This window comes from Plectropomus leopardus, chromosome 16, assembly GCF_026936395.1.
Source record: "Plectropomus leopardus strain MGB_pleo_1.0 chromosome 16, ASM2693639v1, whole genome shotgun sequence".
Classification (NCBI taxonomy): Eukaryota; Metazoa; Chordata; class Actinopteri; order Perciformes; family Serranidae; genus Plectropomus; species Plectropomus leopardus.
Window position 1 is genome coordinate 3643702 of NC_142191.1, and position 24977 is coordinate 3668678.

At 40.1% G+C, this 24977-nt stretch overlaps 1 protein-coding gene across 8 annotated transcripts in view; it reads left to right on the forward strand.

The window, feature by feature from the left end:
- The window catches only part of klhl29 (kelch-like family member 29), a 380738-nt gene that overhangs the window by 56829 nt on the left and 298932 nt on the right, over positions 1–24977 (forward strand). For 4 of the 8 annotated variants that reach the window (XM_088089183.1, XM_042503866.2, XM_088089184.1 and 1 more), the window contains one exon: positions 23867–23944. The exons of the other annotated variants lie outside the window; for them this stretch is intronic. The gene's annotated coding sequence lies outside the window, so the exon portion shown is untranslated. The remainder of the gene's footprint in view (positions 1–23866; positions 23945–24977) is intronic. 8 annotated transcript variants of the gene reach the window in all.

Sequence of the window (24977 nt, forward strand, 5' to 3'; positions counted from 1 at the left end):
AACATTCACTTGGACTCTAGGATGCACTAATTAGATTTTGGTGGTCAAAGGTTAAAATTGAAACTTACTGTGTCCTCATCGGTCTTAAGATAATTGGCAAAATGCCAAATATCAGCTCCAATAATTGACCAGGCAGATAATCTGTCGTGACTTTTGCAAGGAGGCACACAGCTGCATGTTTTATCAAAGAAATCAAACCAATTTTCTCCAGTTTCAAACGGTTAAATAGCTTGTAAAGGCATCTGAATGCTGCACAAGAAAACTGATGTCCATCCAGGTTTCAGAGGGTTAACTTCTTAATTCCCTCTAACTTTTTCTGGAGTAAATTAACTTCCATGTCTCGCCTCTATCTTCGTCACACCAGAAGTTTAGCTTGCCTTACTTTACCCCAAATATTATCATTTTCTCATCCCCATGGCAAAAACATGGAGCAAGTTTTTTGAGGTAGAAGTTACACTTTCCCTATCATCGCCGGGGAATGAATTTTTTTGACATGCCTGGAGTGATTTCAGCACATCCAAGCAGCGAGCTGACAGGGTCACCAACCTGTGAGCCTGAGCCCCTTCCCCTTACATTGCACCCTCGCCATCTGCGCTTTCTTCTTTCTCCTACCCTGGCTTCTTTTAAAACTTCATTTTTTTATCTCTTTACCAATTCAGCCACTCCTGGGCTGAGAGGAGCCTCTTGTTTTGGTTGTGAAAAATCAATAGCCATTACAGGAGGGAGAGAAAGAGAGCGAGAGAGCACGCTCAAGAGGGAGGGAGACAGACTGCTATCCCTGTCAGTCTGACCCTGCCTGACGGCTGTCATCTCCCTTAATTGCTTTGCTAATATCATCCCCACTCAGCCCGGATCTAGGTCAGCGAGGCCCCTCTGCTGGAGCCGACTGGAGGCTGTCCTTCTCCATGATCTCGCTGCCTTTTTTTCTTTTCTGTTTTCCCCTTCAGGCCCTTCTCAATTAGAATAAAAACATACAGCAGCAATACGAGAAAGATACGATGTTTCTTGTTCAGAGATGACCTCGGTTTGGATTAATCCAATCAGAAACCTTTTTTTTTTTTTTTTCTTCCCCGGCAGTAGATAATCATTTATGCACCCTGCTCTATTCTGGGATGGAAAATAGGCTCGCCAGAATTAACCTTTATATTTCCCTCAGGTGATGCAAGATCTGCTCTTTCTTTGTCTACCAGCTCGCTGCTGTTTGCACCTTCAGGTCAGACTACAAAGCTTCTTAGAAACCGAGAAGTTTAACATTGATAACTTCAGCAAATAACCTGTTTGCTGTTTGTTTTATATGTTAGTTTATGTAATTAAGACGGTGGAATATTTAATCTCTGCTCCAGAGCTGCGCACTGCTCGGTGGTTTCATCAAAATAAGGAAAAAATCAACTATAAATTGAATGCGGTTGACACAGTAAGAATGAACTTCTACTGCTGTTATCTACCAAGGGGACGTCGTGTTTAGAAAAATTTAAAGCTGCAGTTGGTAACTTTTATGCACAACCATTTATTTAGAAGCAATAAAAAATAAACAGCCTGTTTGGTTGCCAAAGATGTGCAGGATGATTTGTCAGATTTGTAGAATGTGCAGCAGCTCTACTCCAATGCTGCTCCTTCAAAATGATGTTTTTTTACTATAAATATATTGAAACCATCTGACCGTTGAGAGGGCAATGAGACAGACGTCAATCACTGTTGTGTCAGTCGATCTTAACTCTTTGAAACTGGAGCGACATCACTTTTCTTGCACTAGTTTCAGACACCTTTCATAAGCATTTAAACCTTTAAACTTTGATAAATTTGATTTGATTTCAGATGATAAAAAGCATGTAGCTTAAAACATGACACCTGTGGTAATTATATTAGATACCCATATGAAAATCTAGTGTGCAGACTTTGTTCATTCTTTTCTTGTAATATCTCTTGTCCAGCACCATAGCCTTTGTTGTTGTCAGGATGTGCATGATTTTGTGAACTTTTTGATTTCTTTTGAAAACATGGGAAAAGGGCAATGGGCAACTTTGTAAAACATGATCCAGGAAGAGAAATTAGCTTTTTTGAAAAATTTGAGAAAAAAGAAAAAAGCTAGGTAAAAATAATATTTTCAATTCTAATATTTACATTTTGCAAATTATGTTGCAGAACTTTTATTAATTTAATGTTTTTCTCTTTTCTGTTCTTTTTCTTAAAACACATTTTCAGCAAACTTTCTTGTAGGCTACTAATTTCTTGCTCATTTTTTGGTCATTTCTCCCTTTAGCGCTCATTGTTTTAAGGAAATCAAGCCAATTTGCTCAGGTTTCAAAGAGTCGACGGGAAAATCATCCAGCCCAGTCAATGTTAAATCAGTCTGAAACCAAACAGCAACACTTCTTTTTTTACATTATCCACAGCAGTTCATTCCTGCTCCACTTATTCCATTTTTTACCTTTCATAATAAAAGTCCAATTTGAGTATACATTTTGCTAAGAGCCAACTCAACAAAGTGACATTATCATTAGGGCCCTGACACACCAAGCCACCGGTCGGCCGCCGGTCATAGTTGGGCTGTTGGTGAGCATCTGTCGCCCTAGTTTTGGCAGTATGTCCTGCGCTGTTTGCATCAGTTGGCTGTTGTTGACTTTCAGGTAAAATCAAGAGCGCATGAGACGAGGAGGTCGTTGTTTTTGTCACCTCTTTGTAATTGTGTATATTTTCGTGGTTTTGTGTCTTTTTGAGATCATTCTGTGTCTCTTTTGGGTTTTTTGGCACCTCTGATAGTTATTTGTGTCTCTTATCCTTTGCGCCTGTTTGTGGTCATTTAATGACTGTTAATTTGAGGGACATTTTGAAGCACATTTGCCCAGCAGGCCCGCTCAGTAATAAGTAATAATTAATAAGTTCTGTTTTTGAGTGCCATCTAAAGGATGCTTCCTGCCTTCTCTGAGGCTAAAATTCAACTTGTAGTTTTTTCCTGCATCCAACTACGTCACTGTCACATTAAATATCAGCAACTGATGAAGAAAGAACAACAGATTTGCAGCTGTGAACTCAGATTTCTTGATCAGTATAGCACACACTAAAGGATTTATTGCTCAAGTTTACTTCATTTACCATCAACAGTATGTTCACATACACAAAATAGTCTGGTTTTGCCCTTATTCCAAAAAGACAGTATTCCTACTAAGCTGTTTACATGTCTAATGACAATAAATATTCCACTAACACTTCTGATTACATGCAGCCGTGCATTCTCCGATTAATGTGCCTGCACATGTCGTTTATCACGTCTAAATATGGAGAGGTAGAACAGCTGGAGTCGCTTGTCATTTTGCTTCTTTGCATCAAAATATGATTTTTTTCCACAGTTTCCTACTGGTGGTAGACTTGTTGGACTTCCTCTTTTCTTCCTTCATCTTCTTGAAAAATTTGGTGCTGCAATATTTGTGTGTATTTTAAGACCTGCTGATATCCAAGTCTGTCATAAACATCACAAGCTGACGTGTTTCTCCTTCCGACCAGAAACGTGTGATTTTTGCAGGCATTTCTACCCCACAGCTTTGCAAACTGTTGGGGAGTTGGTTTGTGTACAACGGATCCATGACAACACGCAGAGCAGACCATGAACAGACGAGAGGCCGTGTGTCGCAGACTGCGGTAAAAACCTCAGTTGAGATGCATATTCCAAACTGGCTGTATACATGCCCAAATAATGCTCCTAAAACTCAAATAATAGTGGCATATCCCATGTATCGTAATTGGAAAATGCTACATTCAGAAAATGGCCTAATTCAGATTATTTAAACGGAATTTTCTTTTATCTGACTGAATCAAAATCAGAATATTGTCATATTCAGAATAATTGGGGAATATTGGTGTGCATGTAAGCGTAGCCAGTCTCTGGACAGCCACTCAAAAGGTGAATTTTCCCTTTAAATAAAACCTTAGAGAGTCAGAGCTATGATGAACAACATTTGTTTTGGTCTGAATTTCCAAAACTTGTAATCTGTTCTCACTTCAGTTCACATGAAGCAGCTTAATGAAGTCTGGTAAGCCAACTGCATCCTCTCGTGATCGCTCCAAACAAACCGTGGTGTTCTGTCTCAAATCCGTCAATGCTTCAATTATTTTTACTATCAAGTAGGTTTGCATAACAGAACATTTTCTGAGATGAAACTTAATTTTCCCTTCCAGCTTTGCTTGGCACACTGTCCGCTGGCTGAAGGAAGTAGGCACAATGGAGTCGGTGTTTCTGGGGAGGGGAGGGAGAATATTATGTGAGTGTTGGGGATGAAGCACAGACCAGCTGTTTTCTGCCTCGGGGAAAAATGGCAATATTCTCAATGTGATTTTGTGTGTGTTATGGTTTAAGGCGTTTTTGTTCAAAGTGGGTTGGTTTCTGCATACCTGTTTAAACCTTAGAAATATTTTAAATGGCACTAAAGCGTATTTATTAACTTTTTTTTGTTTTTTTACAATATAAGCCTGGACAGTCATCCTGTGATCTTGAACAGATCCGACCAGATCTGCCCAGCAACCTGAACCTCATACTGTCACACTAGAACACAACAAACAGATAGATTAATAATGGAGAGATCTTGCGGAGAGAAAAAAAGCAACAGTTCTTGTCACAGGGGTGTTTGAAAGCTCTGTCCTCTCGGCTGCAGCTTCTCTGCTGTTTACATCCACAGCTGTGGCTACAGGCGGCCATTTTAAACAAGGTAGCAAAGCACGGACGAGGAACGAGGGGCTAGTAATTGTGTCAGCGGCAGAGCTCTTAGCCAGTAACTGTCAGGACCTCATACTTTCCCCCTCCTCCCGGTTTAATGGAGCATGCGAGGGCCAAGGTGTGCTGCCCCGGCCCCAGCCTAGGCGCTGTTCAAACGGCCTCCCGTCTTTCGCTGATGGGCACCGTGGAACAATAAGCCTGAGGTGGAGCAGCTGGAGAAAGCATTAGTGAACGGCCCTTCCATGCAGGTTGCCGTTTCAGGCCCACTGCCCTCTGTTTGCTTCCACCTCTTTTCATGACCTATAACAATAGCAATAACCCTGTTTCGGGCCTCAAGATGTGGTGTTGAAACTCAGAGTAAATGTGCAAAAGAAGCCTGGGTAGAGCAAGAAGTAGGATCTGTAGCCTTTTTTTGCACGGAGATGCTACTAAGTCCCTTTTTTACACCTCCTTTGCATTTTTGCCAAGAATCAAATAACCGAGGCATCATCTCGCTCCAGTGTGTAATTTTTAGACAGCATGCCGGCGTCATGGAACCAAAGAGGCAAAACATTTAATACAACAGCATCAGCCTCTCATGTGACATATAACATTCTCATCAGCAGCACTTTATAAACAATAACAATGGCACAACATGTCAACAGCAATCATTTATCGTGTTAAATGGCAGCTAATTGCTTCCTCTGCTCAAGAGAGTAAGAAGTTTCAGGATCTCATTGTTTTCTCAATTTATGACAATAAAACATCAAACATGTCTCAATTGGTAAAAACGTTATATCGAGATTAGTTTTTATGTCTCTGTGTACTGACTTCTATGCATTTTCTATTTAATTTATGTAATTGTCAATCGTTTTACCATCCGTAGTGCTCAGCTTATGTTGTCTACTATGTATAAATATAAATGTGGTTTCATCTTTTCAAACACTTGACCCGTTGAAGATCCAAGCAGGATTGAAATGTTTTCCTCTACACTGCTTTTTTTTTCGTAGCTTTGCACTTATGTGATGTGCATATAACTTCCCCTTTTTCAACACGGACCCACAAAAACCACTGACTTTAGGGTGTGGACGCAGAATTATAGAAAGGGACACACATGACGTTTGCCGTAGTCCCCCCCGTCGTCAGCTATTACCACACATACACATAATTTTATGGGTAACACTGCGATAAATAAACCAACAGTATATTCCAGTGGTCCTCCTGATTAACAGTAGAATTAGAAAAACATTAAATCAGTACGTGGCGGCAGATGTTTTATTTGTGGCAGGCTGCCGTAAATAAATTCTGTGTGGGAATAATGTGGTTGAAATTCAGTGTAAATGCACAACTGATTCCTGGGTGCAGCTTTCACACCTTCAGGTGTAAATAGGCTTTAGAAGGCTGCAGCTAACAGTCTGCAGCTTCCTCCCTGTGAGACTAGGCGAAGGTATTTTACAACCTCTCCGTCCCCTGGTGGGCTGTAATGTTGTGTCTGTTGGCCCTCGGCCGCAGATTCCAAACACGGTCCGAAAGGAAGCTTGCCTTCATGGTAAAGAGTGAAAGTCCAGCTGTCACCCAAACTGTTTGCTTTGGAGGATCTTCGGAGCTGAATGGAGGCAGAGCCTCTGTGTAGCACAAGGCCTGTTGTTTTGGAACCGCTATTGGTGGGAATAATGCCCAGATTTCACAGATCTGTGGTATCACTGTTCAAACCACATCCAGGCTTGCTACTAATGAGCTTTTGACTCAGAAAGACACATTTCTCATTCACAGTTTCTCTGCCTGCTCTGTGCATGTTCTCCACACCCGCTCGCTGAATTATATTGTTCACCTCGTGTGCCACTGCCGTCATGATATCAGAATCTTAAAAGTTTTAATGTGCTCAAGTAATACCACTTAAAGCAAGTCAAATACATGTCGGCCCTGAGGCATTACTGTCATTTGTGTTCGCGTCTTTGTCAACTCTGTAAGAAAATGTTAACTTGTGGTTTAGTTGAAGCCCTCTTTGTGGCGACGATGAAATACAGCGCACTTAAAGTATTGAGCAGAGCTGTTAAGTATTTTGGGGCAGGTCAAGTCTCAAGGCCACATTAGGGAATTGTCAGAATAAACTCTTTCAGATCTTTGAAAGGAAAATGTTGAAGTGACGTGTGCTTTTATTGTCAGTAGTTGTAACGTGGTGGCTCCATGGTTGACGCTTTCCTTCAACAGCTATTGAATTGATTGAGTGAAATGTCTTCAACTATCAGAGGGATTGTCATGAAATTTAGTACAGACTTGCATGTGCCCCTTGGGGGGAATTTTATTAACTTGTGACCCCTAACTTAAAAAGAAAATTCAATAAATAGTGGTCAAATCAACGTCATTATAGTTAAATAGAACGAAACTGAAACTAGGTGTAAAAAAACTTTTTAGATACCTGAAATAAAAATAAAAACTGACTTAATAAAAGACCAAAAACAAACTGAAACAAAATTGTGTACTTATAAATCAAACTAAATTGAAATGGAAGATAGAATAGAAATAAACCTGCTAATGTTTTGAACATCCATCGCCATGCTTCTTGTCAAGTAATGTGTCACAGCGGTCAGATAAAGTCTTATTTTTTCATTACTTTGATCTGCATCTCTGGCACTGAGCAAAACAATCTCATGCACTAGAAATAAAACTTTTGAAAGTTTGGACCCAGAATACTGCAGAGAGCAAAAATCCAGGAAACTGTGCAGGTGCTTCCAGCACATTGTTTTATCACTGTCTGCTCTGTGCCCGGGCAGCGAGCAGACTCAGCTCCGCTCTGCTCTGCCCACGTCGATTAGCCAAAGCGTGTCTGGTGGCGGCACTTTCGCCACTTACTTCCTCACCGGAGCACCATCTGCAGCTCGGTGTTTGCCTCGCGCTCCCCAATTCCATTCAGATGTGGGTGCCAAAACAATCAGATAGGAAGACATTGACACGAAGGCTCTGAGGTTGAATTTGTGAGTCAAATTTCCCCCCTTTGCTACCTTGCATCCTGGTAAACAGATTTTGAAGATGTTGAGTGACGTCTTCTTCGCCGTGCAAGGCCGCAGCCTCGCAGGGGAGAGAGTAAACAGCCGTTTCTGGGAGCGAGGATGATGACGAGGTTATATTAGGATGATCTTTCCATTGCTTTTCAAATAGCTTCATTTAGTTTTTGGATAGTGGATAGTATATATATGTATCTGCGGCGAGCTGCCACTTATCACATCTGACATCGCCAGTTGACTCCCATCAGTCTGCAGATAGGAGTCGCTTCACCCACAAGAGTGTGGGAATGAAAGAGGCGTTTTTTTTTCTCCCCGTCTTACAAAAAACACCCACCCAGCAACACCTTTTAAAGATTTTGTGCTTATTCAGGCAATTCTGTGTTCCCCAGCCCACGTCAAACTCCACATTGTGCTCGCAAACACTCAGAGCATGAGAGGCAAAATGAAATTGCTTGAATCACTCCTTGATTATTTTTATATGGAGAGCTGTGGAGGAAACAGTAGATAAAATGGGATAGTTCACCTGAAATCAGCCCTGACGCACAGAGTGACATCAGCATTACCCTTCCTCATCAGCGCCCCTTTATTGTGACAGGGGAATAAATCCAGAGTTGGTTTCAGCGCTGGCACGGCTGCCTGCCCGGTGCAAACCCTCTTGAACTATTGTAATAATCCACAAAACATTGCACAGCCGGAGGTGAGATACTATCTACTTCACGCTGGATAATGGACACAGAAATGGATTCAGTCAGGACATCAAACTGTTCAGTCATTGTGAAGGATGGTCGCTGGCGTTCAGGCCCTCATCTGAAAAACTGGGATTACAAAAAATGTTCAGGGCCTCTGTTGTGAGTCAAGAATCATGGGTTTTGTTGGTTAAAATCTTTGATAACTAACCCTTTGAAACCTGAAGCAAACTAACTGGCTATACGTCTTTCAAAAACATGGGAAGTTGGCATTGAAGAACTTAAAAAGATAGCCAAAATATCTATGTTTATAATTGTCACATCAAATTATGTGACAATATTATTAACGTATATCAGGTCATTTCCTTGTTTGATTTACAGTCTCTTTCTTTTGACTAATTTTTAGATAAATGTCTTGTGCTTTTCTTGACTAATTTCTTACTAATTTTTTGCTTCATTTCTTGTCAAATTTAGTTTTTTTAAATCTACTAATTTCTTGTAGTTAGAACTTTGCTCCGGGGTCAAAGGTTTAAATACTTGTTAAAGACATCTGGAAGCAGCACAAGAAAAGTGATGACGATCCTGGTAAACTCTGTTGTGCGGATACCGCGAGCACTCGTTAGTCCGGCATGAGCACACATACGAGAACGATGCTTCCACAGTCGAAGCTACAGGCTACAACGAGGCTAAAAGCATGACACCAGTGACATTTTTTCAAAACAACTTTGCACGTTGGGGCTTCAGGACTCTTGAATTGCTTTGGACAAGCAGCATGGAGACATTATGTATTTTTTTAACGTTTGAATCCTGGTCACCATTTGCTTCAATTGTTGGGAAGATGAGTGCAACACCTTTTCCTTGTGAAACAAAACAAAACCTCACCCGACTTTCCATCGGCATGAGGATGAGTAGATAATGACACTTTTCAATTTTCGGTGAACTGTCCCTTTAATTTCAGCCTTGCAGAGCTGCTCAAATGGCTCTAGACTCTCAGCCTTGTTGATTTGTCAGAAATAATTTAGGTCCAGTGTGAAACATAAATTTTGAGCAATTTTGATGTAAGATTTTATTAGATCTTTAGTTTCTTTTCTGCATCGTTCACTTAAATACAGTCATTTCCCCTGAAAATAAAAACGCAGATAACTGTTATTTAGTCTGAATACAGAATTAAAAGAAAATGTAAAACCACCAGTAAATCAGCATTCGAAATGTCACATCTCTACTTAATTATGTTTCACAGATCACAGAAATGAGCTGAATTAATAAGGCTTTTTATAACTCTTTTTGGTCTCACCGTGCATCCCTCAGATTTTAGCGCGCCTGTTAAATATTGTAACAAAACTACATCCGTGCAACGACCCCTAACTTTTACACTTCAATGTCACTCCCGACCCAGACGGAGAAGTTGAGTGAATGTGATGTTTAATAAATGAACAACAGGACTCCTCTTTTTGTCCGGAAGTCTTCAGGTCATGTTAGATAGATGTCTCTGAAATTATATTTTATGATTGGGCTAATTGAAGTGGCCAGTCATTTTTTTTATGTCTGTGGCAGGCGGTTTTACTACCTCCTTTAAGGGGGAAAGAGTCACATCGCTGAGGACAAGCAGCTTCCTTCATTACTCAACTCCTCACCGTAATCTCATTTTCTCCTCGCGAGCAGTCAAACAACCTTTAGATTCAGTGGAGTTCCAGGTCTCGCTGGCAGTTTTCAATAAGAAAGGGGCGGGAAATGAAGACATTACATTTCTGTGTCTGATTAACCTGAAGGTTGAATTCAAAGCCAGAAAAAACAAAAGTCCACGCAGTAGATTCTGATGAACAGTATGTAGCACGAAACGTCACCTTGGTGGTTTTAAATATTTATGGGAGCATAATCTAGTGTGCAGACTTTGTTTTTTCTTCTCTTTTATTATCTCTTGTCCAGGACTTAGTTGTTGTTTTTTAGCCAGGCCATTTATTACTGTTTAACCCCTTGAAACCCAAGCAAATTGGCAGGACACAGGAAACAGGAACAAGACAATGAGCAACTTCACAAATAACCCAAAATTTGTCAGGAATGAGTAAAAAGCTACAAGAAAATTACCTGAAAATTGGCACACAAAAAAGAAAATAAAAATTCCAAATTTGCAAAGTTACTAAATTAAAAAAAAAAAAATTAAACAGGGAATGCGAAAATGCTAAAAATTAAAGACTAATACTACTAATAATAAATAGCTATGATACTTGATCTCTCTTTTTTCTCTCTCCTCTTTTTAAACTAATTCTCACTTCATTTTCTTGTCAGCTTTTCTTAATTTCTTGCTGAGCATCTCTTGCCAAGTTGCTCATTACCTTTTTAGCCATGTTTTCAAAAGAAAATAAAACCAATTTGCACAGGTTTCAAAGGTTCATCCCTTTAAAACCTGAGCAAATTGGCTTATTTTCTTTCAAAAAGAGGAAGGCAGAGAGCAACAGAAGAAGAAATGACCCAAAAAATGGCTGGAAATTAGTAAAAACTACAAGAAAATGATCTGAATTTTTTTTTTTTAAAGGGAAAAGAGAGAGAAAACCCCCTTGGTAAACAAGACTTGAGAAGGTGCTCAAAAATTATAATAATTCTGCATAATTTTAAATATGTCATAATGATAATTCTAAATATAGTTTTCTGTAGCTTTTTTCTCTTGACATTTTTCCAAGGTCTTTTATTTATTTATATATATATATATATATTTCTCTCTGTGTGTGTGTGTGTGTGTGTGTGTGTATGTGCGCAATTTCTGGAACATTTATTACCGAATTGCTTTTTTTTTCCATGTCTTTGAAAGAAATGGCACAATTTTGCGTAAAGGTCTAAATATTGTGTAAAGCGTCCGAACGTAACACAAGAAACTGGTGTTGATCCAGGTTTCAAAGGGTTAAAAGCTCACAGAAATATTAGATAAAGAGGAAAACAGCGAGCTAGGAAGCCTGGCTGTTTATAATAACTAATTAGAGATTCAGCTAAATTATGTTTGTTTATCACGTAATTAATTACCGCCATCACATTATAGCTTGTCTCGACAACAACGGTCCGCAGACTTGTCCGTTCCTGCTCCGAGCAGCTGTGTTGCTTTAGTTTCCCCATGGTTGTGATTTGATATGAGATTCACTAGACAATTTCCAGTTTATTACTGCTGTGTCCGGGCAGTCCCTGATAAGATTAACCAATGTCTATGAATCATTGCTGGAGAGTATTTGAGGCGCCGGTCAGCGGCTGTACGTGTACATCAAGGATTGTTCACAAGAGCGCTACAGTGCCCTTGTGATATGAGCAGCACTTTACAGAGACGGCTCCTGACTACTGATCCAGGACCGCTGTGACAGTGTCGTGTTTCTCCTCTGGTGTTGGCCGAGGTTCGGATTGAGCGGTGTGACGATCCCTGATCTGTGGAGGAGAGGCCGTGATGTGCCTGTGGGGAAAAACGGCCCTAAACCCAATTTCCACTAAAAGATTGAGGTGGCTAACGTGCTCCGGGCTCTGAACTCGCTTACTTCTTGTCTTGTCTTTTAATCGCATCAGGCTTTTAATTCTTTCATGAACAAGTCTCGGACCTTTTTTTTTTAACATTTCATGAAGAGATAAGAGAGAGCTGCGATTGCCACTTTGGCCCCGAGAATCAGAGCAGCATGCTGCATTTTTAGAGGAGCCTTGTTTTACCTTAACACTTGTGGTAATTGTACAAAGTGAGGTGTTGACTTTGACTGATGGTTTACCCTTCCAACACTTATACACACACCTATACATCCCCATAAGAGTTGATGAATTATGTATCGGCGTGCTGGAAACAAACTAATCAATATAAAATGTCTAGCTTCAGTATTGACCGGGAACATGCTACATATTGGCCACGAGGAAGAAATCACATTGCACCGAGGTATACAATATGAGTTATTAATGGCTAAATGTGTTGCATATTAACACGAATGTGCACACCTTCAGGGAGAATGATATCTTACGCTGAAGCAAGCTGAGTTTTAAAGGTCCAGTGTGTTAAATTTAGGGGGGTTTATTGATGAAAAACATCTCCTGGTTAGATTTCCTTCAGTATTCATTGTTCAGGAGGTTTTTACCGAGAGCTAAATTACCCGCAGAGGTCTCTCTCTCACCAGGTGATTACAAACCAGCAAAAACACTAAATAAAACAGTATTACGTCACAAATCAATGTTTGTCTTTCACTGTTTGGAACATCACAGTCTGCTAATGTGTGCTCACATTTATGATGCCTCTGTGTTGGTGATAGCTGAAGCAGGAAGCCTCATTTTCGTGTTGTCCATCCTATTCTTATGAGCGAGATATCTCAGTAATGCTTTTTTTCAAATTTGGGACAAAGTCCATTTGGACCATAGATAAAACAGACTGGATTTTTTTGGTCTAAAGTCAAGTAACCTCATCTATCTTACTCCTGTGAACGCAATATCTTAAGAACATTATATCATATCATATTTTAAATTTGGCACAAATGTCCACTTGGACTCAACGATGAACTGATTAGATTTTGATGGTCAAAGGTCGCTGTTACTTCTGTCTTTGCCATTACTCAGCATCAGAGGGCGAGACAGGTCAGATCGTGAATTGGGGACATTAATCTTTGCTGTCCACTTTGAGACTGTGCTGATTGAAAAGATCTTCTGATGTGGAATTAAAGATGTTCATTGTAACTGCAACCTGACAAAGGCGGAGGCGAACAACTGTGAGGCATTAATTCTAGTTTCTTGATAACTCAATATGTGATCACCTATTTTCCTTAAACAGATGTTCAGAATGTTTTTACCAGAGGCTTAATTATCTCCTCCTCTCCAAAACAACAGTAAACAGTAAGAACACTGAATAAAGTAGTTTTACATTAAAAAATCAGTGTTTTTCCAACGCTGCTCATCATGGAGGGTGGCCGACGCTAAAGCGCGTCTATCTAGAGCCGTTGCTTGTGTTGTGTGTTCTCGGCAACTGTAGAAACGTGGCGATCTCCATAGACGAGACATAGATATAAGCAGCTAATTCTAAGGTAACAAATACATTCTCATTTTGAGACACAAAACAAAACATTTTTATGATGTTATATTGCACTCCTGCCAGTATATCCGCCTAAATCCGACACGCTGCACCTTTAATCCACCTATATAACGATGGATGGATGGATACCAGATGTGTGTCCATGTTTACATCATGCTCGTCTTGTCTCCGTCAGCTCGGCTTTACAGCCCTAATCCTGACAGGTGAAAGTGTTGTTCCCGCAGCCTGTGTGGGCTGCTGCCTGTGATACAGATAAACTGTCTGAAATCAATAAGCTCATGCGCCACTCCGCCCGTGCACACTTCCCCACCTCTTACCTTCAAAAGGTCAGAAGCAGCCGAGTCTTTTAACTCCTCATTGTTTAGTCCGGCTCTAATGATGCAGCTGCAAAACACCTCGCCACTTGCAGCATCACTTACAGGCTCCTCTCCTCCTCTCTGATTGGCTCTGAGGTTTCTTGGAAGATGGATGGCTCCAACGTCCTTGACTGGTTTGCAATATGCGCCGCCACACCCTCCCTCTCTCCTGCATTTGGAATCACCGCTCTCCGTTTGATGGCAGGCAATTACAGGAGATTGTTTTTCTTTTGTTGTACACGCTGGTCGGCACAGTGCCCCTTTTCTTCTTGGAAAGTAACGTCCTGTTTTCTCTGCCTTGACAGATGCGCATGGCTCCAAGACGAGCAGGATTTGACTTAGCAATCGCAGAGATTGATGGGAGGTTTATGAGTAAATACAGTCAAACGTGTTGGCAGTTGCATGAAATTAGTTGTCTTTGCTGTGTATAATCTTCAGACGTTCTGAAAGAATAATTATTGCTTACGTTGATGGTTGGGTGTCTCGTGTAGAACGAGGCTGGTCGCCGTCTTTTTATTTACTGCCTCTTGTAGCAGCGTTGTCATGAGGAATAGATATTTTCAGAGCCCCGGAGAAACAGAAAACGATCTCACAGCACTATTCTTGTTTCTAGCTGCTGTATCGGTGGTTTATTTGCGGTGAGAAGGTGATAATGGTGCGACTTTCACTTTCCCAGGATAGTTCAGCTAATTATGCAGGCTATTCAGATTTAATAGGAACCTTTTTAATTAAAAAAAAGGAACTTAAAGGAAATAATAATTGAATAAGACTCGGATCCAAACAAACAAAGATGAGTTTATTCCTTTGAAACCACAGCAATTTGGCCTGATTTCTGTCAAAACATAGTAAGGTGGCAAGTGCAATGAAATAAGAATCTGCCAGAAATTAGTAAAAAAAAACAAAACAAAACAAACAAAAAGAAAACCAAGAAAATTAACAGAAATGTATTTTTTAACATTAAAATAAAATTAAAAAACCACACAAATGACCTTGAGAAGGTGCTTTTAAAAGTATGATAATTTTGTGGGATAATTTTATGTACAATAAAATGACCTGAAAGATTAAAAAAAAAAAAATTAAAAAAGAAAAAGAAAGTTTATAGAAAAATAAACATGTACATGACCTTGAAAAATAAAACTAAAAACAAAAAAAATAATTCTGTAACAACATAAATATTTAATTGATAGCTAGATTTTTAATTTTTTTAAATAATATTCTAATTCTACCAATGTCTTGCAATTTTCAGAACAATTATAAACTAGTTGCACATACAGAAAAATTAAAAACAAAACCAAACAACAAACAAACAAAAAACAGCCTAAAATATAATTGTGACATTTACAAATATAGCTTCTCCCTAGCTTTTCCATAACATTTTTAAATTGATTTTGAAATCTACCACATTCTTGCAAATTTTGGAAAATTTCGAAGCAAAAAATGCTTAAAAATTGAAATTTTCCATAATTTTTTTTCATAGTTTTAAAAATAATTTTATAAATCTACTTATTTCTGGCAATTTGTGGAACATTTCTTACCAAGTTACTCATTGCAATAAAAAGCGCTAAAAAAATTATTAATTCTGTGAAATAATTTTAAATATATAATGGTGCTAATTAAAAATAGTCTTTCCCAATTTTTTTTTCTTTTTCCCCAAACATTTTTCCTTAGTTTCTAAAAAAATAATGTTCTAAATCTTCTAATTTCTTTATTTTTTTCAAATACAGTGACGTCACTCCAGGTTTCAGAGAGTTAACCTGGAGATTGATCATCTTTAACATACTTACTAATCATGACCATATCATATTGCAATAAAATTAGGCTGCAGTTTTGGTCCTTCCGTGCTCTGGTAGATCAGATGAGCATTTCGCCTTATTAAATCAGGAGAAATGAAGAGTGGAGAATGTGCGAGAGATGATGTATAGCAGTAATGAGTGACGGCAGAATTAGAGGTTTGGTTAGCTGGAGGAGAATGACCTTGGCGTCAGACATTCATATGTGAAGCGGTGGGAAATAATCAGCGGCGGCTCCCGGCTCTCAGCAGTGGCGGCGGCGTGCCCCTGACGACAACAATGAGCTTCGCCGACGAAGGAGAGACTGTTACAGAGATGTGCTTCACTTTCCTCTCTTTCAGTTGCGCTCTCTCTTTCTTTTCCCGAGTGCAATCCACAGCCGGTGAAGGGGTCGCTCATTAAAAATGGCTGCCTCACCACAACCAAATAACCTCCCAGACTGAAGCTCTCCCTGATGTTTGTTTACAGTAATAACACATTCGATTCCCTCTCTAATATCGTTTGTGCCCAGTGCTGAGGGGGAAAGCAACGATATCAAAGCTGCTCATTCAGTTGAAAAGCATGATACGTATTCGAGCAGTAATCCCCAAAAACCAATCGCCAGAATAAATGTTGGCATTATATGTTTCTGCAGACTATGGATACATTACATTTGTGCATTATGTGGCTGATATGTTGAAATTTTATGTTTCTTCATGTTTAACATCGCTCTGGGGATTGTGTGGTTTAGGGACACAAACCACTCGGTTGTCGTTGGGAAAAGTTCATTTGTTGGTTTGAAAATACCTGCTTTCCGGGGCACATTCCCCGTGGAAACACAGCAATGTCTCTGGGGGGGAAAAAAGGCTTTTGTGGCACTATCCTCAGGAAAAAAAGGATTGCTCAGCAACCACCCTCTTTTCTTGGTTTTATTCAAACAGCAATGGTTCACTACTATCACTATTCCACGTTTGGTGACAAAAAAGCTGCTGGAAACGAATGACAAACAAATGACTCGCTATACACAACTGCTTCTCATGCCACTATTCCGACAAGAAATGCAGTGATGTTTGTTTTAAAAAACAAAAACGGAGGCTTTTTGTGGCAGTATCACTGCTGGAAATGACACAGTGTCTGGTGGCACTATCAGTTTCAGTATTGTGGCCATATCCTGGCAGAAAAAGCAGCGATGGCTCTGTAAAGAAACACATTTTGTTGCATCTCAGTCAAACCCTGCAATGTCTCAGTAAAAACTTGTGCTTTCTGTGGCATTACACAGCGATGACTCAGTAAAATCGGCCCCTTTAGGTGGCACTATTCCAGCAGGAAAAGCAGCAATAGTTTGCTAAAAACAAGAGCTTTTTGTGACTCTGTCTCGGCCTACAGTGTAGCACTGTTTCCGTACAAAAACAATCGTTTTTTGTGGCTCTATCTCAACTGGAAACGCAGAGACACATTGCTAAAAAACACTTAAATTTAGTGACTTAAAAAGCCACTGGAAACGCAGTGATGAGTGACTAAAAAACAGCTTTTTGTGGCACTATATTGGCAGAAAATTCAGTGTTCTCGTTAAAAAAAAACCTTACTTTTTGTGGTACTGTCTTAGGTGGAAACACAGTGGCAAGTTGCTTAAAAAACACACAAAACACACCTTTGGTGGCTAAAAAGCTGCTGGAAACACACAATTATGCACTAACAAACAGCTGCGTGTCATGGCAGCATCCCAGCAGGAAAAGGAGTGATGTTTAAGTAAAATTCAGCCGCTTTTTCCTCTGAAACGCAGTAATAATTTGCCTAAAAAAAAGTGGTTTTGTTATTTGTTAGCCTTGAACAGTAGTCTGCAGCCATCCACCTGCAGAGGACAGAGTCAGCTCACATACTAAGTCATTTCAGAAATGTTGACATGATTTGTATCATAAGTACAGATGTAACATATCTACGGTTTGTAGAAATTTTCACTGCCAACATTTTCTCCTGGCGACTGGCCAAAAGTTCCAGCAGTAACCAACAGGGACACACCGAGCGCTCGTCCTCTGTCTCTCCGGCTTATTGATATTTATTTGGCTCATAACAAGTGTGATTTTGTTTGATATTCAAAAAGCGGGGATGCAGGATGTTAACAGCGGGAATATAGACGTCATGGCGCTCGGGAGCGTTTGCAGTCACCCCAACAGTCTCTGTGACATTCAGCAGTTGGAAATGGCATTTGTGACATTCACTGAGTGAGAGTAATATATTCACCTCGGTTGGCTCATCGAGCCCCTCACCAGAGCAGACAGCTGCTATAAAGGCTGTGTGCGCCAAGCATTCTCACACTGTCAACAACTCGCTGTCGCTGGGCTGCATGATTTTATCAGCCCCAGAATGGAGCGAAAAGCCAGCGCTGCAGGGGTCATGCTTTATTTAGACATTTAGATAGTTGCTGTATGGGCTGTTTTTGTTTTTAAATCTCAAATGTTTTTAATATACACAAAGCATTTTCACATTTACTGTGTTTTTCTCTTTTCTTTTATCGCCCTGCGCCGCAGCAGATCCGCTTTAACCCACGCCAGAATGCAGTGAAGATGTGGCAGTAGGCTATTACGTCCTGACATATTGCATTGCACATGTCATTTAACATTTCATTCAAATGATGGACAGGGACGGCCAGTCACATTCAGCTTGTCACAAAGAGCGTTCCTTTAATATTTTCTGTTCCTCACGCTGTATTAGATGACAAAATGGCAACTGCTGCCACTCTCGCCGTGCTGATGTGAAAGCCTGATGCCACAAGTTTTATTTACTGTCACCGTGCAGCTTGAAGAGCGCAGCTCAGCCACCTCCTGCAACCGCAGGAGAGGAAAACAGCTGCTCACCTTCAGCCGCAGAGATGCTCTGGAGTCCTGCAGCTGCAGCTTTCAAGACTTTAGGAACATATTCTTAACCCTTTCAAACCTGGAGCAACATTATTTTTCTTGTGCTGCTTTAAGACACATTTTAATCTCGAGCACATTAGTGCAGTTTCTTTCAAAAATATGGAAAAAAATAGGCAAGGCAGATTTATTTGGTGCACATATCATAAAACAGGGAAATGCTTAGGGAAGTGCTTAACAGAGCAATAAAATATAAAACATAAAGATACAGATTTACAATAAAAGAGTATTGAGATAAGATCAAGAGGGTAAAGTGACTTAAACATTTAAAAATAAAAATCATTATTAAACATAGAAAAGGTTCAGACAACAAGTGCAAAGATATAAAGATTATTTAAAATGATATAAAATTAGCTAAAAATAAGTTTGCAGTCTTTAGTGGGTGGAGTAGGCAGTGTAAAAAAAAATTAAATTAAAAAAGGTAAAGACAAATTGTAAGAAATTAGTAGATTTAAATTAAAAAAAAAAAAAACTAGGATAAAAACAAAAAAGCTAGGTTAAAATGTATAGAAAAACAAAACAAAAAAGCTATGTGAAAAACTATATAACTATTGTAATTACATATTCAATATTATGTTAAAAATTAATATGATTTTAAGGAGTTTATGCATTTTTATTATTTATCCATTTATTTATTATTTGTATTTATTTACAGTAATTTTCAGTTGATTGTTTTTTTTTCCACTAATTTCTTCTCTTAATTTCTTGTAAATTTTTGGGGATAATTTCATCTTTTGTTGCTATTGCAACAAAAATCAAGCCTATTTTTGCTTCAGTTTCAAAGGGTTAAATGTTTATACTGACAGTTTGCATCATTCAACTCTTATCACATCTTAACTTTTATGAAAAATTAGGTTTTTGGGTTGATTTCCTCCTCTTTTGGGGAGCCGTAGTCTTCCCTTTCGTTTCAGATTTGAAACTCGCGGAGACTTAAACTTAGCTTGAAATAAGTAATCCATCACAGTGAGCATTTCATCGCCTTCAGTGTTCGTCAAAGTTCCTACCTCACTCTCTCTGCCCCACTCCTTCATTTATTACTCCCTCTCAGCGATGCCTCAGGACTCACATCCATTCATAGATTTTCCTGCTCCGCTCTATTATCCTATCAGTCTAAAATCTGAGCGCCGACTCTTCCCAGGTTTGCTTTATCTAATCATGTAAGCATTACGCTGACACTCCTCTCACTTACACACATGTTTATTTATCAGCCCAGTTAGCTGCAGAGTTGAGATGCGTTCTGGTGCTGACGGCGACGTCTGGCCGCCACCTTCCCTGTCACCACCAGCAAATGATGCTGCTCAGGCTGCCGCTACGAGCAGTCTGATATGTATACGAAGCTGTACACGAAGACACAAATGTCTGAATCTGTTGAATCAAACGGAGATTGTGTTTTTTTTTACTGCCAGAGAAAATAAATGTGCAGCGTACACCAGCTGTGGCATGAGAGCGTGTGAACAGTGTCAACTGCAAGAGTCAGAATATCACGCCATTTTGCCGCCTCTGTTCTGTGTATAACTTTGTATTTCGCCTCTGAGCCTTGATCGGAGGTAGTAACAGCCCCGAAGCAAGTTCTGTGTCAAACGGCACGGATGTGAAGTTTTGGACCAATCGTGTCATTGATTGCGAGCACAATGACTGGCGCACAGCCAGTCATGACATCAAATCCCCTTTTTAAAGCATCAGATAATTAATTAAAACCAAAATTATCAGAAAAACAAACATTTGGACAAACTCTAGTGCGATAAGAGCTGCTAATCTTTGGGAAAAATGTATTTGGCGTGCACTTTGAGTTTTCAGTTCATCCCATTCACTAACATGGAGGAGGCGGGGTTTATGACCTCTTACAAATCTTACTTTTGGGAAGCTGTTATGTCGTCCATCTTGATATACAGTCGATGAATTCCAGCTCAGACTCTGAATGGGTTTCACTCTGAATGTCGTGTAGAGCTCCTTTAAATGTCACGTCGTGTGTCCTTGACCACACGGCAACAAGGAGAGTTCTCAGAAATGTCCCTGTTTTTAACTGCATTAGCGCACAACAATAGCGTCGCATTGCTTTGTGCACTGTGATGGATGACTTATCTAAAGCGAGGTTCAGCGCTCTGCAGTGAGCGGGCCGAAGTAAATGTAAACCAATGGCACTGGGAGATAGAAAATCACTGTGAACGTACGACATGCTTTGGAAAGACATCCAAACCTTTAAAACCTGAGAAAACTGGTTTGACTTCTTTCAGAAACATGGGGTGAAGGCAACTTAACAAGAAACTGCCCAAAAATCAGAAAAAAAGTGAACAGCATCTAAAAGCAGCACAAGAAAACTGGTATCAAGTCCAGGTTTAAAAGGGTTAATCACCAATATGATCCTTTAACTCAGAGATGTGGGAATGCAGACCGACCTTGGCACGTTTGAAAACAGATCTGTTAACCAGGAAAGTAAAAGCACCTTTGTCATATCCATTATTATAACAGTTGGGACTTGGAGGTGATGATTTTTAATGAAGTACGATCCAGTCTTCTCCTCTCCGCCGCCAACAACTGCTGCTGCTGCAGATTCCCCGCTGTGCCTGAAGGACGTCGGAGCACCCTGCGATGTCCACCCCTCTCCTCACCTCTTCCTCCCGCCCGATCACACTGTAATTAGCGAACTCCCACATTTAATCAGCGCAGAGATAGCTGCTGAGACCTGGAGTAAAAAACAGACGAGAGAGAGCGAGGAGGCGGAGATGGGAACATTCGTACGGTATCTGGCCCCGTGATGCTACTGTAGAGCCGTGATTGACTCGGCAAAAGCGAAATCATGGCTGGTTTTATCGGAGTAGATTGACAGAGGGCGAGTATGAGTTAGAAAAGTGGAAACAAATAGAGCTCGATTGCACTTGCAGCTCAAGAGAGTATTGTATTTACAAGCCATGCGTGTACGGCGCTCTCCTCTCCCCTCCATCCCGCTCCTCTTCCACTGGAGGATTGAGAAGGCGTGCAGCGCTGCGTCCACAGAGAGTTCTCAACGCCGCCGTGCATTTTACCGCTTGTAAAGCAATCATTTCCATCCCCACTCCCCCCCCCCGCTCTCCTTCCTTCCCCCTCCGGCTGCTGCTGAGTCAGCTCACCTTCATATGGAGAGTGGCTCCCTCAACCGAGACGTTATTGATTTGCCCCTGTTTGTAAGGGGGAAATGTTCCCAAACCCTCTCAGGCCAATTTTGCAGCGCTGCACAGCTACGAGCACCGCTGGGCATTGGATCGGGAGGAGAGAAAACATTACTACCATCACACGCATGTGCACACACACATGCATTTAGAGACGTTATTAAAGGAGCAGTGTGGGTGAGATTTAGGGGGATTTAGTGGAATCTTGCGGCGAGGATTGCAGATTGCAACCAGCTGAAACTTCTCCAGGTTACAGTTCTTTCAGTGTTCATTGTTTGGGAGCTTTTTTCCGTGAGCAGAATTATCCACAGAGGTCTGTTTCTTTCTGGATCAGATGTTAAAAACCAGTAAAAACACTGAATGAAGAAGTTTAATGTTATAATTCTGTGTATACGATGCTGTTCAGCATGTCGGAGACGGCCGTTAGTCCAGCACCTACTGTGCTCCCTTGTTTTCTCTGATAACTTAAGATCCAGACGCCCGTAAGCTGGAATATGCCGGCCTTGGCGCTTTGCAGAGGGTCTTTTAACTATGGTCCATACAGAAATGCAAATTAACCAGTTTTTGGTTTGTCTATTCTGGACTACTATAAAAACAAGGACTTTAGGACATTTCAAGGATTTTACGACTTTAATGGGTTTCAGGATGTTTATAGGATTTTAGGAAGATTCTAGGAATTTAGAAGATTTCTAGGATTTTACGATATTTCTCGGATTTTGGAAGGTTTTATGGGATTAAAGGACATTTCTAGGATTTTAGGATGTTTCAGGTTACAAATCAGTGTTTCTCTGACAATGTTTGGCACATCACAGCCTGATAATATGTGCTCATGTTTTATACGTCCATGCTGGTGATTGCAGAAGGCATCATTTTCGGGTTGTCCATCAGATTCTTGTGAACGAGATATCTCAATAATGCTCTGAGGCAGTTTTTTCAGATTTGGCACAAACATCCACTTGGACACAATAATGAACTGATTAGATTTTGGTGGTTGGCGTTTGGTTTGTCTGTTCGGGGCTCCTGTAGAAACATGGTGGTTTAACATAACGATCTCTGTAGTCGGGGTTGCCCACCATTGGGTTTTCAGGGTCAGGGCCGACATCGATTATTTATAGTTAATGAGAGCGAAAACCGTTATTTTGAACCAATATGCATTTACAATAAAATTGAAAACTTTTCCGTCAATTTTTAAAATCTGGAATAACAAACTCCAACACAAAACTTTGCTTAAATGCCTTCAGCAAATGTTTAAGAAAAACTTAAACTTTCAGCATCCATCAAATATGGCAGGCTCCCAGCAGCTAAAGTTAAGTAAAACTTTTAATAAAAAAATGAATAATAAAAAAAAATAGCTCTCTGAGGTTTTACAGAGTGAAGGTTCCTCTCACTTTCTTTGAATTTCTTAACTTATTAATTTATCCATGATCATTAAAATAAAACACCAATACAGAAAATTGACAGACTGCCAAATATCGGCCCCAATAATCAGCCGGTCTGATAATCTGTCACCCTCTAATCTGTAGAGGAGGAGCCGCTCACTCTTTAAGTAACAGCTCATTTTAAGGTTAAAGAACAACAAAGAAAAAGCATAAAAACTCTTATTTTCAGGTGATTATACACTAAAGAAACACTTATTTCACTAAAATCCACTTCTGCCAATATATCCCCCTAAAACCTATAAACGTGACCTTCTTATAGTAAGACTGGAGCAGAGTCTAATTGCAGACATGGATAAAGAGGCACATCCTGACACGAGCACAGAGACACATACAGGTATCAGTGTTGCATCATGTTTGTGGCATCAGCTGTGTGAATCGCAGGAGAGTTGTGACATTTGAGTCTTTTAAGGCACATTTGCACTTTTCTTCTTTAAATGTCAGACGGCACACGGCTGTGAGCTAAAGTGTTAAAGATGTGCTCATTACAACATATAAGCTTCATACCCAGACAGCAGATTGTCTCTCTTTCTCTCCACCTTCTTGTTTTCTCTCCCTCGCACCACCACCGCCGCCGCCATACTGGTGCTAGTGTAGCACTCACACACTGTGACTCACCGAGAACACATTTTACTAGAGCACACACTTTACTTCAATGTGGGCCCGGGCCAGTGAGCTACATCATTGCTTCATTTGGATCAAACTCCAGAGCTCAGGAGTCATTTATCTACATAGTGTGTGTGTGTGTGTGTGTGTGTGTGTGTGTGTGTGTGTGTGTGTGTGTGTGTGTGTGTGTGTGTGTGTGTGTGTGTGTGTGTCTCTCTGTCTAACCTTCAGGCATCCCACTCTTCGCCACTGGGAGAAATCAATGCCAGGGTGTAGAACAAAGAGAAAACCCCCTCTGACTTCACCAAGGTAGAGATTTGAATAATTTATTTGTTATTCTTCTGCTGTCGACAATTCATCAATGTGCAGACATTACGGGCGCTACGTTACGCTTTTTCTCGGCTGTTTGTGTGGAAACTTTTGTGTGTTTTACTTGTTGTCATCTTTAAGATACAATCTATGATGATTGCACTTTGAAAAACCTTGGAGACGTTGCTGAAAACTGTAGCGTACAAATCCATAATTGTCTTTGGCGAAAGCAGATTTTTTTTTGACTGTGATCTTAGAAAGAGATGTGAGCAGTTTCCTGTCAGGGGAGACTGATTTATACCGTATATTTTTTTATTGTGCTCTCATGTTGCCCCACCTGAATGTATTTTCATTTAGGCAAATACTGAATCATTATTAGTCAAATTTGTGAATTGATTTATTACGAACATGTAAAAAAGAAAATAGAGAAATGATTATACAAACAAACAAAAAAAAGTAATATTTACAAAAAGCAAAAGAAATGGTCAAACAGTTGATGACTTGCTTTACATATTCAAAAAGGAGAAGAAACTTATTTAGTCCCACCTCTTCTCCATAAGTCATTGAATTTCAATCAACCAGCTTCCGTATTAATTTAGTAGTACAGGTACTCTAATTAACTAAACATATTTGCATACACCCGCAGACCCAAAATTAAATATAGAATTTTTCATATTTTTCATATAATTATTATTATTATATAAACCAATCTCCATCGGCACTTGTGACCATAGACTAAATAAAGATGGACGACGTGCCCCCCCTTACCTCTGCTATGCTGAAGTGAGGTTAAAATATCCCGGATATGAGCGTTGCCATCTTGCGAGGGTGATGTCATCGGGAGCCCTGCACCTGCGCGGTAACGATATCCGCAGTGGGGGAGTTCTCGCCCAAAAACCCGTCCGACCGTTAGTGAGCAGCGCCATAGAGCGCACGGAATGGCTGTCACAGCTGTCAATCATGACGAAGAAGCCCCCTTTTGTGTAATTTAATAACTAATTTAAACCAAACTTATCATGAAAACTAACACTTG